The following is a 16,188-nucleotide window of genomic DNA, read 5'->3' as shown; positions in this document are numbered from 1 at the left end:
TGAGCATCCTTTGGATATATATCCAAAAGTAGTATTACTGGGTCTTGAGGAAGGTTGTTTCCTAATTTTCTGAGAAATCGCCACATTGATATCCAAAGGGGTTGTACCAGCATTTCCACCAGCAATGCAGAAGTGTTCCCTTTACCCCACATCCTCTAGAGCATAAGTTGTCATCAGTGTTTTTGATCTTGGCCATTCTTACAGGTGTAAGATGGAATCTCAGAGTTGTTTTGATTTGCATTTCTCTAATGACTAGGGATGTTGAACATTTTCTTAAGTGTCTTTCAGCCATTTTAGATTCTTCTGGTGAGAGTTCTCTGTTTAGGTCTGTACTCCATTTTTTATTGGATTATGTGATCTTTTGGTGTCCAATTTCTTGAGTTCTTTGTATATTTTGGAGATCAGACCTCTGTCTGATGTGGAATTAGTGAAGATCTTTTCCCATTCTGTAGGCTGTTGTTTTGTCTTGTTGACCGTGTCCTTTGCTTTACAGAAGCTTTTCAGTTTCAGGAGGTCCCATTTATTAATTGTTTCTCTCAGTGTCTGTGCTGCTGGGGTTATATTTAAGAAGTGGTATCCTGTGCCAATGTGTTCAAGTGTACTTCCCACTTTCTCTTCTATAAGGTTCAGTGTGGCTGGCTTTATGTTGTGAGGTCTTTGATCCATTTGGCCTTGAGTTTTGTGCATGGTGATAGATATGGGTCTATTTTCATTTTTCTACATGTTGATATCCAGTTATGCCAGCACTACTTGTTAAATATGCTTTCTTTTTTCCATTTGATATTTTTTGCTTCTTTATCAAAGATCAGGTGTTCGAAGATATGTGGATTGATATCCGGGTCTTCTATTCAATTCCACTGGGCCTTCGGTCTGTTCTTATGCCAATATATTTTTTTTTTTGAGACAGGGTTTCTTTGTGTAATCCTGACTGTCCTGGAACTCGATTTTTAGACCAGGCCAGCCTCAAACTCAGAGAGATCCACTTTCCTCTGTCTCTAGGCTGGAATTAAAGGCATGAATTACTTAAAGGATGTTTGGAGAAAAAAAAGGCATGAATTACCAAACCTAGTTTACACACACACACTTAATTAATTAATCAAAAATAATGCAAATAAATATTAAAAACCCCTCAAACTGTTAAATATAGCTGCTGACATTTTTATTTTGTCTTTTTTGAAACAAGGTTTCACTATGTAGCCCTGACTGTCCTGGAACTCAGTATGTAGACCAGGCTGGCCTCAAACTTAAACTCACAGAGATCTGCCTGCCTCTCAAGTGTTGGGATTAAAGGTGTGTGCCACCATGCTAGAGCCACTTGCTTCCTTTTTTTTTTTAAACAAAGGAGTCGGCCTTGAACTAACTCTAGATTGTCTTGCCTCAATTTTTTAAGTGGTCAGATTGTAGACATATCAACCCAATCAGGTCTAGCTTGTTGATGTTTCCTGAACACTAAGTATGTCTGAGGGATCTGGCTGGCTACTCTACTTCATCATTTAAATTTAGTCATTAAAACAATGCTATAAATTGGGCGGTGGTGGCGCACACCTTTAATCCCAGCATTCGGGAGGCAGAGGCAAGGGGATCTCTGTGAGTTTGAGGCCAGCCTGGGCTACAAGAGCTAGTTCCAGGGCAGGCTCCAAAGCTACAGAGAAATCCTGTCTCAAAAAACTTATAAAAAACCAAAACAAAAACACCAACAACAAAAAAGCCCAATGCTATAGGTTGGAAACTATTAGTATTTTTTTTTCGAGACAAGGTTTCTTAATTGGGTGGTGTGAGTTTGATACAGGGTCTCATGTATAGCCCAGGCTGCTGTGAAAACACTATGGAGCTGAGAATGTCTTGAGAAACTGATCCTTACTGGGCAGCAGTGGTGTGTGTCTTTAATTGTAGCACTAGAAGGGCAAAGCCTGGTAAATTTCTGAGTTCAAGGCCAGCCTGGTCTACGGAGAAAGTTCCAGGATGGCCAGGGCTGTTTGCATGTAAAAATCCTGTCCTGAAAAATAAAACAAAATAAAATAACAAAAAAAAAGAAGAAAAGAGAAATAAAAAGTGATCTTCTTGACTCTGCCTCCCCAGTGTTGGGATTACAGGTCTGTACCACTATGCTCAGCTCATAAATCTCCCCTTTAAAATTACGTTTATTTCTTTATTTGCATATGGAGGTGTACCAGCACACACATGTGAAGACCAAAGGACACCTTTTGTGAGTCAATTTTCTTTTGCCACATGAGTCCCCAGAATTGAACTCAGATCAGGCTTGGTAGCAAGTACCTCTATACCTTCCCAGCTGTCTCACAGGCCTTGGTATCTCCATTTTCTAGACAAAGTTGAAGATGCCTTTGATCACACAGCTAGTAAATAAGTAAAGGATGAAGCTGAGACTTGGTTCCAGCTTCTTTTGACTTTAAAGGCTGTTCTTGAACTGGAGATGTAACTGAGTCTGGAGTGTTTGCTTATCATCGCTAAGTCTTAAGTTTGATCCCTAACACCCCATAAACCAGATAGGGTGGGGGCATGCCTGTAATCCCCTCACTTAGGAGGTGGAGACAGGAAGATCAGATGTTCAAGGTCATCCTTATCTGACTGCTGAATTCAAACCCCATCTGAGCTATTTGTGATCCGGTCTCAAATAAAAGCTTAGCTTGTTGTTGTCAATTATGTCCTAAAGTGATCAAGAATGACCTCACGTGGTGGATCTCTGAGATCAAGGATAGCCTGGGCTATAGATTGAGTTCTAGGACAGCCAAAGTTACCCAGAGAAACCCTGTATTGAAAAACGAAAAATAAAATGGGCCTCAAATAAGGCCATAGACAAACTAGAAGAACATAGATGAATAAGCTTCTGATCTGATCTTGGAAGCAGGGAAAGTTGTTTCAGGCATAAAGGTAAATGAAGGAACAATGAAGGTCGACATAGATTTGGCTAACTTTCTTAATTTTTAAGTTATGTGTATGATGCATGTGTGGGCATGCACACATGAATATGAGTGTCTGTGAAAGCATCATATCTACCTGAAGCTGGAGTTCATACAGGTGGATGGTTGTGTGCCACCTGATGTGGGTGGTGGGAACCAGACTCAGGACCTCTTCAAATACTGTACATACTCCTACTCACTGAATATCTTTCTTGCTCTAAAGCATCTTTTCTTAAAACGTATTTGTGTATGTTTGTATGTCCCCACAGGAGTCAAGAGGAGGGTATTGGATATTGGATAGAGCTGGATTCATATACCATTATGAGTCACTTGACATGGGTGCTAGGAACTGAATTCTGATTCTCTTAGAAGAAGAGCTCTTAAGCCTTTGAACCATCTCTCTGGCCCAGAATGTCTTAATTAAAAAAAAAATAGAAAGTCTTACAAGTTCACAAGAAAAAGAAAACCAGTCTAAGGACACAAATTGGCCATTTATAGTAAGATTTTTAAAAGTTTTTGGTTTTTCGAGATGGTTCAGTTCTGGCTGTTCTAGAACTCACTTTGTAGACCATGCTGGCTTCAGACTCACAGAGATCCATCTGCCTCTGCCTCCCGAGTGCTGAAAGTAAAGTTGCATGCCACGATGCCTGGCATATAATAAATTCTAATAGCCAATGACCTGCAAGTGGCGGCACGTGTCTGTAATCCCGACATTAGGAACGCTGAAGCAGGAGGATTATCTTGAATTCAAGGATGATCTGGGCTACACAGAGAATTTGAGACCAGCTTTAGGTGTGTGGCAAGACCCTGTCTCAAAAAAAAAAAAAAATCAAAAGGAGTCCAGTGAGATGACTCAGAAAGTAAGAACACTTCATTTAAAAGCCTAATGACCCAAGTTTAATCCTTGGAACCCATGTAAAGGTGGAAGAAGAGACCTGACTCCACAAAGTTGTTCTTTGACCTCCACACACATATATTCTAGTGCATACACACAATCACATGATAACGACAAAGTTGAAAAAATGAAACAAAAACAAATGGATAATAAACTAGAAAAAAAATCCACAGGACTACAGAAATCTATCCTCCGTTCTTCCCTTCTTTTCTCTTTTGGCTTTTTGAGATAGGCTGTCCTGTAATCCAGACTGATCTTACACTTGCTGTGTACCCACGATGACCTTCAACTCTTGATCTGCCTGTCTCTGCCTCTCAAGTGCTGGGGTTGCAAGCATGAAATACCATCCCCAGTTCATACAGTGTTAGGGACAGAATCCAGAGCTTCATCCATGCCAGGGCAGGACTCTAAAAACTGAACTGCACTCACAGCCCAAGAAGTGCAATTTTAAATACTGAGCTATATATTTTAATATTTATTTGTTTCACTTATATCTCAGTATCTGAGAGTTTAGGAAAATCCTTTTCCTCTTTCTTCCTTCCTTCCTTCCTTTCTTTCTTTTCTTTCCTTCTTTCTGCCTTCCTTCCTTCCTCTTTTTCTTTTTCTTTTCATTTTTCAAGAAAGAATGTCAGAATAGCCTGGCAGTGGTGGCACATGCCTTTAATCCTAACATTCAGAAGGCAGAGGCAGGCAGATCTCTGTGAATTCAAGGCCAGCCTGGTCTACAGAGTGAGTTCCAGGATAGGCTCCAAAGTTTCAGAGAAAGCCTGTCTCAAAAACCAAACAAAACACAAACAGCAGAAAAAAGTAATTATGTACAACATTATTCCATTTTCATTTAAAATACAGTAAACTGGATGTGGTGGTATACATCTAAAAGTCTAGTACTTGGGAGGGTGAGACAGGAGGATTGCGAAGTTGAGGCCAGCTCGAGATAAAGCATAGCAAGATTCTGTGTTAAGGAATAAAACATAGAGCCAGCAAGATGACTGAGTGGGTAAAAGTACTTGCGACCAAGCCTAGGAACCTGAGTTCCATTCTGATCCCTGGAACCCACATGGTAAGAGGAAGACATCGACTCCAGCAATTTGCACTCTGACCTCTGCAAGTGCACCATGGTGCACACACTCAAACATACACAGTCACTCACTAACTCACTCCTCAATCAATCAACCAATCGATCGATCAATCAATCAAATAAGAACTATTGGAAGTGGAGAAATAGCTCCAGCGGTTAAGGCTAAGAGCACTGGCTGCTCTTCCAGAGAACCTGAGTTCAATTCTAAGCACCCATATGGCAGTTCACAACTCCAGTTACAGGGCCTCCAACGCCCTCACACAGACATACATGTAGGCAAGACACCAATGTACATAATATAAATAAATAAATTTAAAAAAATAGTAAGAGCTGTCAATATGGCTCAGTGAATGAAGTCACTTGCCACCAAGGCTGTTGACCTAAGTTCAATACCCACAGCAGAATAAGGGAACCAGCTCCCACAAATTGTCCTCTGATCTACACATACATACACACATACACCACACACACACACACACACACACATACACACACACAGACCGTGTATACATGCATACACACGTGCTCACAAACTAAATAAATGTAATAAAAACATTTAAAATTAAGAAAAATGTTGAAAGCAGTGTGCTATCCTTAACATGCTATCAGTAATTTTTTCATGTATTCAATAAATGCCAAATTAAAAATAAGAAAAAATAAATATGTAAAGATACAAATAAAATACTAAAATGTAAATAGTAGTTAGCTTTATGTTGATAGGATTACAAAAGAGTCTTATGATTGTTATAGTTCCCTGCATTTTAAAAACTTCTACAATGAGCATGTGATGGTCATACTAATGTGTACATACACACACACACACACATATATATACATATACATAAATAAATATGTTCATTTTTGAAAGAGGAACTCATGTAGCCCATGTTGGCCTTAAATTTACTACATAATTGAGGATGACTTTGAATTTCTGATCCTCCTGCCTCCATCTCCATGCTGGGATTATAAGCATGATTTACTACACTTGGATTATTCTGTGTTGGGGATTGAACTCAGGACTTCAGCATTCTACCAGCAGAGCCAGATCCTCAATCCTTTCTAGAACGTCTTTTGACAGAGGAAACTAGTATCTCATTTCATTTCGCTACTTTAGATTTTCCCAATTCTTTTCTTACATTTTATTATGGGCCCTAGAGATTAAGGCTTCTTTTTAGCATTGTTTACATGAGGCCTCTGATTCGGAGAGGGGAAATGAGTTGCTTAGTGCTGCAGGAGAAAAGTAGTACCAGAGTCCGGAATCGAAGTTGGGCCCTGAGGCTGATTTCATGAACTTTTCACGGTCTTACAGAACAACAGATTCCAAGTGAACACAGGTCCTGATATTTTGTCACTTTAAGGATAGAACCCAGGACCTCTTCTATGCTAGGCTGCACTCTACTGAGTCATATTCCTAGCCAAATAACTGCTACCTTGAGTAGTATGTCCACAGGGACTTGACAGCCACCCTGACTTCTAATCCTGGTCTTAATAACAGACTGAACTTTCAACTTACTCTAGGCCTCAAGTACATAGACAGACCCATCTCCAGAACCTGGCCCTGAGTAATCCCTCATCTGAGATGTGTAGTAAGTCTTTTTTTCTATCTCCTTACTCTCATATTATAAATATTGATGGTTGGAAGGAAACAGGGAGCTTGGTGTGATGGTACTCACCTGTAATCCCAAAAAGTTTAAGACAGAAGTATTTCAAATTCAAGGCCAACCTGAGCTTAGTGGTGAATACTCGTTCAGCCAGTATAAAATAATAAGGTCCTAACTCAAAAGAAGTGTGTGGGGTAGTTAGATAGGGAGCAGAATATGAGTTGGATCAGTAATTTCCCCTCTTTAAGGATCAAAGGTGGTACTTTCGTTTGTTTTTTGAGACAGATCATATACTTTAAACTGGTAGTGAACTTGCTTATATAGATGAAGCTGGCCTTGAACTCCTGGTCTCGGTGCCTCCATTCCTCAAGTCCTGGGATAAGAAGTGTGTGGCAGTATCTCCAGTTCAGGGTCATATTTGGTGGGGAGGATATCTTAATCTGTAGCCCAAACTGGCTTAGACCCATGCTGGTCTCAAAATCGAATTGAATCAATTGTCCTGCTGCAGGCTTTAGAGTTCTGCAATTACAGGCATGAACGCCCACTCCTAGAAAAGGTATACTTTTCTTTTCTTTTTTTTCTTCTTTCTTTCTTTCTTTCTTTCTTTCTTTCTTTCTTTCTTTCTTTCTTTCTTTTTTGGTTTGGTTTCTTTTGAGACAGGGTTTCTCTGTGTAACAGCCCTGGCTGTCCTGGAACTTCCTCTATAGACCAGGCTGGCCTCGAACTCACAGAGCCCTGACTGTGTGTCCAGAGTGCTAGGATTAAAGGCATGTGCCACTACCACGAAGATACTCTGTCTGACATTCTTTCAGTCCCTTTTTCTGAAGTGGGCTCTGAGCCTTCAGGAGTGTATTTAGGTGTCCCATTTTTTTTTTCAAAGGTGGTATTTTCTTACAGGCAAGTAGAAGGGCATCTTTTAGCTAGAGTGGCCAGATCAAGGCCAGAGCTCCAACCTATCCATTACCCACTTTCCAATGCCTGGACAAAGGAGTAAAACTCCCTTACTCCTCCCTAACTTCCTAGCTAGGGCTGAAACCAGAAACATTTCAACCATTTTCTGCTCTATGCATTCTCACTTTGCCTGCACTACAAGACACTAAAGCAAGGAGGCTACCATGGGGTCAGTGAAATGGTTCAGCACACAAGGTCTTAGCATCTGGCTTTAGTTCCCTGAACCTACGTGGTAACATTTGAAGGTGGGTAATTGGTCTTGACCTTTTTTGTTTGTTTGTTTGTTTGTTGAGACAGGATCTCCCTGTGTATCTCTGGCTGTCCTGGGAATCAGTCTGTAGACCAGGCTAGTCTCAAATTCATAGAGATCCTTCTGCCTCTGTCTCTGCCTCCTGAGGGCTGGAATTAAAGGCGTGCACCACCACTGCTCAGCTTGGCCTATGCCTTTTATTTTTAAAGAACCCACATTTATTTACTTATCTGTGCTCGTTTGTGTAGGCACTCATGCCACCACTTATGTGTGGAGGTTAGAGGGAGCAAGAAGTTCATAGAAAAGAGAAAGGGACTTGATGAAGTCTTTCCTTTATTTCTCTCTACCTAGAACTTTAAACTCAAGGGACTAGTGTTGTCAAAGATACAGCTCCCAAGAAGCAACTAGAGAAGCGGTTGGGGGAGCGAGTGCAAGCAGAGAATCAAGATTTGGATTAAAAGAAACATCAGAGCTGGGTGTAGTGGTGACATACCTATAAGCCCAGCACCCTGGAGGTCCAGGCACACAGGTCTATGAGGACACATAGCAAAATCGGACCAGATCAAAAAGCTGGCAGGTGATCAGAGTATGGGAAGGCTTCTGGAAGGAAGAGAAACTGGAACACTGACTTGGAGAACTTAGGTATGGAGAGTGCTGGGGGAGGGCACAGCAGGCTGTTAGAACATCAGGAATCCACATGTGTGTACGTGGGGGGAGATTTGGAGATTGGGAGATATTGGCACAAAAACAAACAAATACCCAGATAAGACAATTAGAGTTGCAAAGAACAAGACGGCCAGCCAGAAGCCAGTTAGCCTGAAAGGGAGGATACAAGTTCCAAGGTCACTGTAGAGTTATAAAACAGGCTCTATTGATAGGAGCATGGGAAAAGAAATTCTGCATCCCTTTTGAGAAGTACATGGCTGTGCCTAACCATCTTCTATTTCTCACCAGGTTGAGTTGATTTGGGAGTATTTTCATAGAGAGAAAAATCAGGGGATGGGGAGATGACTCAGTGGTTAAGAGTACTGATTGCTCTTTCAGAGGGCACAGGTTCAATTCTCAGTAGCCACATGACAGCTCACAACTGAAATTGTGAAATTGTCTGTAATTCCAGTTCCAGGGGACCTAATACCCTCATATAGACATACACACAAGGCAAAACACCAGTGAACACAAAATAAAAATAAATTATTATTTTTTTAAAAAAATCAGTGTAAGTATTTGACAATCACGTTGCAAACATGTAGGTCACTGTGTGTGTCTGTGTGTATACATACCAAACTTCCAAGAGCATGCACAAAATATGTCTTATGCTGCAAAATGGAAGAAGAGAAGGTGGCAGGCTCATTTGCATACCTTTGGAAACTTCAGGATATAGGGAGAAGGTCAATGGACTTGGATTTGAATCCCAAGTCTTCTATTGCCTTATCTAGACAACCCAAGGCAAATCCCTTCACTTCTCTGGACCCCTTTTCTCCTCTGAAAATGGGCACAATAGTAGTATCTATTTGTCAGGCAGCAGTGGCCCACACATTTGATTCCAGTGATCAGGAGGCAGAGGCAGGCAAAGCTCTGAGTTTGAGACCAGCATGGTCTACAGAGCAAGTTCCAGGACAGCCAGGGCTAAATGAAGAAATCCTGTTGAGAAAAAACAAAACAAAGACTAACCACCTATTCTGCATAGTTGTGGGGACTGTGACGTAAGGTAACTTGTGACGCACCCGAAGTATAGAAGCATGCAGAACTTCTTCATTGCTTCTAGGTGATGAACCTGGAATTTGCTATGTAGATCAGGTTGACCCTGAACTCACAGAGATCTGCCTGCCTCTGCCTCTGCCTCTTGAGTGCTGAGATTAAAGGTGTGTGCCACCATGCCAACTTTCTGGTGCCATTATCCTCTGTCAGCCCTAGGAGCCTGTCTTGTAAACCTTGACACCCTCTGATTTCCATCAAATTGTGGCTTCCTCTTTCTTTTTTCTTTTTCTTTTCTTTTGTTTTTTTGAGACAGGGTTTCTCTGTGTAACAGCCCTGGCTGTCCCAACACTCACTACATAGACCAAGCTGGCCCAGAACTCACAGAGATCCATCTACCTCTGCCTCCTGAGTGCTGGGATTAAAGGTCTGTGGTACCATATCCTCTGAAATGCTTCTTGTCCTCAAAAAAGTTACCTGAAAAAAAGTTATGCCAGATAGTTGGCAAGGAGGTCCTCGGTGTTGGGGGGGGGTACCATGTTATAAACAACTAGGGAGTGAAAAGCTGAACTCACCTTGGGGACTGTGGGCAGCAGTCCGCAGTGTAGGCAGCTTAGGTGGTCTTTTAAGCAAGGCAGAGAACAAGGTAGAGGGGCTAATTTGGGTGGTCCAAATAGGCAATTCAGTTGCCAACAGCTGAGACTCTGGAACAGAACTTGGGCTTGGAGAAGTGCAACTGAAGTGTTGAAGGAAGAGGGAGAACATATAAACCCCTTAATCCCCGTGGAGAGCTTACTCGGGTGAATTCACTGTCTTTGCTTGTTATTCGCAGAGCCAGGTCTCCAGCATGCACGCCTGTAATTTTAGCCCAGGGAAAACTGAGGTGGGAGGATCTCTGAGACTTTGAGAGCAGCCAGGACTACAGAGTGAGACAATCTGAGAAAAAGCAAAAGTGAAAGTGTGGAGCCAGGAGGGAGACTGACTCAAGGCTTAGGTGGAAGGGTTGCTGAAGGAGAATGGAGTTTGAGAGCTAATCCCACTGCCAGTGTGGAAGCACTCCAGTTGTGGAGCTGGGGAGAAGAATGTCTGTGAGTGTCTACTAGAGTCTGTCTACTCAGGACTCTGAATTCAAGGCGCAATTTACAAAGAAGCAACTGAAGATTCTGAAGCTGGGAATGTTTACTCAGTGGACAGGGTGCTTCCCTAACCTGTACCCAGTCCTGGGTTTTTAGCTCTGACACCTCCTAAACCAGGTATGGTAGCATACAAACTTGTAGTTCCAGCACTGGGGAAGTGGAGGCAGAAGGACCAAATGGCAAGGATTTCCTCAGCTACATATTGAATTCAGAATGCAGGGCCATCCTGGGCTACTTGAGACCTTGTCACAAAAGTGGGGGCTAGAGATAGCTTGGCAATTATGAGCACTTGCTGCCCTTCCAGAGGACCTGGGTTTCGTTCCTGAGGTACCCACATGGAGGCTCACAACCATCTGGTCCACACACATGCGGTGCACATACGGACATACAGTGACACATTTATACACGTGAAATAAAAGAAACAAATCTGCTGGGTGGTGGTGGCACATGCCTTTAATTCCAGCACTTGGGAGGCAGAGGCAGGTGGATCTCTGTGAGTTTGAGGCCAGCCTGGTCTACAAGAGCTAACTTTAAAGCTACAGAGAAACCCCGTTTTGAAAAAAAAAAACCTAAAGAAAAAAAGAAAAGAAAAGAAACAAATCTTTAAAAAAAGAAAAAAGTTAAAACCAAAAAACAGGACTGGGCTGGCAAGAAGACTCAGCAAATAAAGGTGCTTGCTACCAAGCCTGACAGCTGAGTTTGATCCTCAGAGCATACATGGTGGAAGGAGAGAACCTACTCCTGCAAGCTGTTCTCTGCTCTCCAGGGCATGCTCCTCCAATAAGTAAATAAAAACTACCAAACTCCTCAAACTGATAAAATTTTAACAATAGCAAAAAACAAACAACCACTAAATAAACTACTAAAAATTATGGGTCTCGTCCACAAATCCGCTCAAATTTATTGTAATTTCTTTCTGGGTACTTCCAGAGACTTTCGTTGCTATTGTTTTTTTTTTAAATAATTCATTTACTTTTATTTCACTTGCATTCATTTGTGTTTTGCCTATATGAATGTTTGTGTGAAAGTGTTGGATTCCCTGAAACTGGAGTTACAGGCAGTTACAAGCTGTCATATGGGTAGCCAGTGCTTTTGTCTGTTGAGCCAGCTCTCCAGTCCTCCTCCCTCAGCCTCCCAAGTGCTGGGATTCTAGACTTGAATCACTAGACAGAATTTTTTTTTCAGGCAAAAAATAGTTGCTAACATAGAACTACAAGATCCAGCAAGGGAAAAGGGAAAGGCAGAGCCCAACCAGTTTAACTTCCTTCCTTCTTTCTTTCTTCTTTTTCTTGTTTTTTGTTTTGTTTTGTTTTGTTGTTGTTGTTGTTGTTTTTGTTTGTTTGTTTTTTGAGATGGGGTTTCCGTTTCTCTGTGTAATAGCTTTGGCAGTCCTGGAACTCGCTCTGTAGACCAGGTAGGCATCAAACTCACAAAGATCTGCCTGCCTCTGCTTCCTGAGTGCTGGGATTAAAGGCGTGCGCCACCATGGCCCAGCCAGTTTAACTTCTTAATCACACAGAAGAAATCCCCAGATCTCATAGAATGGAAAAAAGAAGAGAAAAAGCAATGTGAATGTCCATGCAAGAAGAACACAGGGCTGATAAAATAGGTGGCTCAGTGGATAAAGAATTGCCGAGTTCAATCCTCAGAACGCTCAAGGTGGAAGGGAAGAATTGACTCAAATTGTCTTCTGACCTCCACACACACGCTGAGACATGTGCACTCACACACATACATGCCGGGGGTTGTGGGTCACAACCTTAATCCCGGCTCTCAGGAGGCAAAGGCAGGTGGATCTCTGTGAGTTTGAGGCCAGCCTGGTCTACAGATCGGGTTCCAGGACAACCAAAGCTACACAGAGAATCCCTGTCTTAAAAACAAACAAAAAACCCCAACAGGGTTGGCTAATTATGAAAGCAACTCTTTGTGGCTGAGAACAAGTCTTCTTGGCAGGTGAGCAGGAAGAGAGTGAACTTCAAAGGAAAGGGGGTACTGGGGAGACAGCTCTTTGGGTAAAAGTCCTTGCTTCCAAACCCTCTGCCCAAGACCCACATAGTGGAAAGAGAGAACCGACTGCTGCAAGTTGTCTTCTCCATCAGTGCTCCATGATACTTGTGTGCCCTTCACACCTAAATAAATAAGGGCAGGACCAGGCTTGGTGGCATTTGCCGTTTATTCCAGAACTTTGGAGGCAGAGGCAGAGAAGTCTTTTGTTTGTTGGTTGGTTTGTTTTTTGAGACAGGGTTTCTCTGTAGTTTTGGAGCTTGTCCTGGCACTTGCTCTGTAGACCAGGCTGGCCTCGAACTCACAGAGATCCACTGTCTCTGCCTCTGAAACGCTGGAATTAAAGGTGTGTGCCACCACCGCCTGCTGGCCGAGGAGTCTTTTGAGACTAGTCTGGTCAACACAGTGAGTCCTGGACCAGTCAGGGCTACATGGTGAGATGTTGTCTTATTTTTAAGTAGTATTTTTTATAAAGAAAAACGGGTGGGACAGGACAGCAAAGATCTGCAACTTCTTTGCTATATGTTCTGGGAGGTCTTGCGCACCTATCTCTGCCCTTTCCTTCTATACTCTGGACCCTGTCAATACAGTGAGCACCATGTGTCTCCACATACCATAGAATAAGGTAACCAAGAACAGTCTACAACACTATGAGGATGGGCCCTACATAGGATGCCTGCCTACGGAAGGATCTCAAGGATGCCTCTAAGATGGTCTTCAGCCAGAGGGTCAGTTTACTCCAAGTTTCTTTGGCAGGTACTGGAGAGAGGACCCCAGAATTCAACAACCTTTGGGTCCTCAGGAGCTAGAGTGAATTCCAGGTTAGAGGAATGATCTTCCTAAGAAGTTACAACCAGGGTGTGATGGCGAATACCTTTGAATTGCAGCACTTGGGAGGCAGAGGCAGGTGGATTTCTGTGAGTTTGAGGCCAGCCTGTTCAACATAGCAAGTTCCAGGCCAATTAGGGCTGTGTAATGAGACTTTGAAACAAAGAAAGGAAGTTAAAACCAGGTAGCCTTGGTGATACAGACCTAAAATATTAGCATTTGTTAGGTGGTAGAAGGAAGATCAGGAGTTCAGGCCATCCTTAGCTATATAGTGAGCTTGAGGACACTCTGCCTGTACAAGATACTGTTCAAAACTAAAAGCAAAACTCCCAAGCCAACAATCCAAACATGTAAGAATCAACCAAAAGCATGCCTGCCCTTGCCAGATATATGGTGAGGTCTGGGGACCTGGATATGAGAGATGCTTCCCTACAGACAAAAAAGTCAATTAATTCTTTCTCATTTTACAACATGCTCACCGCCTGCAAGTTACATCACATTATCAGGTGGAGTCAACAAGGCATGGAATGCCAATGATATGGCAGGCCCAGCATCAACAGCCTTACCAGTGTCATCTCAGTTCAGCCTCTAACAATCCTGTAAGATGGGTACCACCTTTATGCCCATTCTACAGATGGGGAACAGAGGCTCTGGAAATGAAGCAACTCATGGAAGACAGTGCTATGAACTGTTTGAGGTTGGGATTCAAACTCAGGTCTTCTTGGCTCTAAGCCCCACATGCTAAGTGCTTGAGCTGTCCACTACACAGCCTCCAGCATGCTTTGCTGCCTTGTTCCTGTATGGCTTCTCCCAATTAGTAGATTAGTCATGTGTTGACACTTCTAGTCTCAGTCTAATGGCTTGTTTATTTAACTGATGGATGCTGCTCCCCATTTGAGGCCATTAGCATTTAAACAAAACAAAACAAAACTGCTGAGCCTGGCAAAGTGACACCGTGTTTACTGTTTTTTCCCTAGTGTTAATTGTGAACATTTTCCAAATATGTATTTTGATGTGCTAACTGTCCCTAAAGAGAACTGCAGAGCAGCTCAGTAATCTCACACAGCTCCAGTCCCACTGCCCTTAATCTCTGGTGAGGGGGAGAAAAATCTTGACCAGCATGGGGCAAAGGGGATGGTGACAGTCTCAAGCTGATGAATAATCAGGGGGCAGAGGAACTGGGCTGGGCCTTGGGGATAAGCCTTGCAATATCCCCTCTCCAGCTTGAAGAGGGAATTTGGTATTTCTTGCCTGGACAATGAGAACATCTGTGCCAAGGCAGAGGAGGAGGCCGGGCGATCCGAGGCATCTCTGCCGGAGTCTCTTGACACTGTCTGATTGTTACTGTTTCAGTTTCTGCTTGGATCACTGACCGTGTCCATTTAGAGCAGGCTGGTTTGGGTGAAGACAGTGTAGGGCTGAGGATGCACAGAAAACACAAACCCACTGGGGGGTGGGGTTATGAGGTGGGCAGAGAGTTTTACTAACCCAAAGTGACCAGGTTACAAATGAGCTCCTGCAAAGCACAGAGTGAATACATCCAGAAATGGGAGGGAGCAGTCTTTTCATTGCCCCCTCCAACCCCCACTCCTCAGTAATTGGTGTTGAAGGCGGCCAGTCTGTTTGCAGCCTTCTTCTCCTGACAGGTTGGGGTTCAGCACGACCTTGGGACAAGCAGATGGAGAGCTACAGGTTTGTCCCTTATATGGGACAGTTTGTTTCACAGTGAGAAAACCCTGACTACCTACTTTTTTCCGTTTCAGTTGTAAACTTGGAGCTGATGATTTTATGTCTTCTTGCAAACCCACTCCCAGTAGTGGATGGTCCTAGCACCCGTTGTGTTCAGTCGGTGATTGGAGCTTTGCCTGGCCCCACCGGCTCTGCTTTGGATGGCAGATGAGCGAAAGCAGCTTCCTTAGTTGGCCATGACTCAGGTGCATTCACAGTTCTGGGGACTCAGAGGTAGGCATTTGCCTCCTGCATAATTACGTTCATCAGTTTCAAAAACTACTGGCTGCCCTTTCAAAAACCGTTCGGGCACCATGCTGTGCCTGGCACAAGCTTGTAATCCCGATCTGGTCCTGGCCCTGGCCAGTGTACAACCTTAAGTCACAAAAGGCGGGCCGTTAACAAACACATCCAGTTATCTGCCAATCACAAGAGATCTATTGAGCGAGCTAGGGTAAGGAACAGGGACCTTCTTCAAAGAGCTTCCAGTCTGGTGAGTAAATAAGGTCTTGGCTGCAGAGGATCGGGCGAGAGATACCGTCAATGTGGGCATTATGGAACAGACATGTTTTTAAGTAGTTATTGGCCTGTGGCTGGATTTTGTACTTAGGACACATCCCTCACCTGAGATGAAAGAGTTTAGTTCCAATCCCTCCACCTGCCGACAGTTGATACAAAGCCCAGAGGCATGGTCTCTCTGAAAGGCCAGAACCCGAGGCAGGGAGGTACCCCCTTCCTCAAGCACTAGGCTGGGATGTGAATTCTCCATCTCCCTGGGTGGTCAGGGCGTATCACTGGCTCTCACTGACGGGGCCAAATTGTCCATAACTAATAACTAAGGCTCCTAATGCTGGAGAGGGGGGTGTTGGGGAACGTCGTCCCAACTTCGGCCCGTTGAGCGCGAGTACTCAGGTGGTAACCGCATACTGAAGGCAGAGGTTTGGGGCGGGAGGCAGGAGGAGGTTCTGGGTAAAGACATCCCTGGCATTCTGGATGCAGTGTCACCCCTGGGCTAGGCGCTCCGGGCAGGCCAGAGGAGCAGCGCTCAGCCGATCCCTATGCACTTCCGACGGGCGCCAGGTCCCGGGCGGGTTCCGAGGGCCG

The sequence above is a fragment of the Myodes glareolus genome, chromosome X, assembly GCF_982192425.1.
Source record: "Myodes glareolus chromosome X, mMyoGla1.1, whole genome shotgun sequence".
NCBI lineage: Eukaryota > Metazoa > Chordata > Mammalia > Rodentia > Cricetidae > Myodes > Myodes glareolus.
This window is presented reverse-complemented; position numbering follows the sequence as displayed.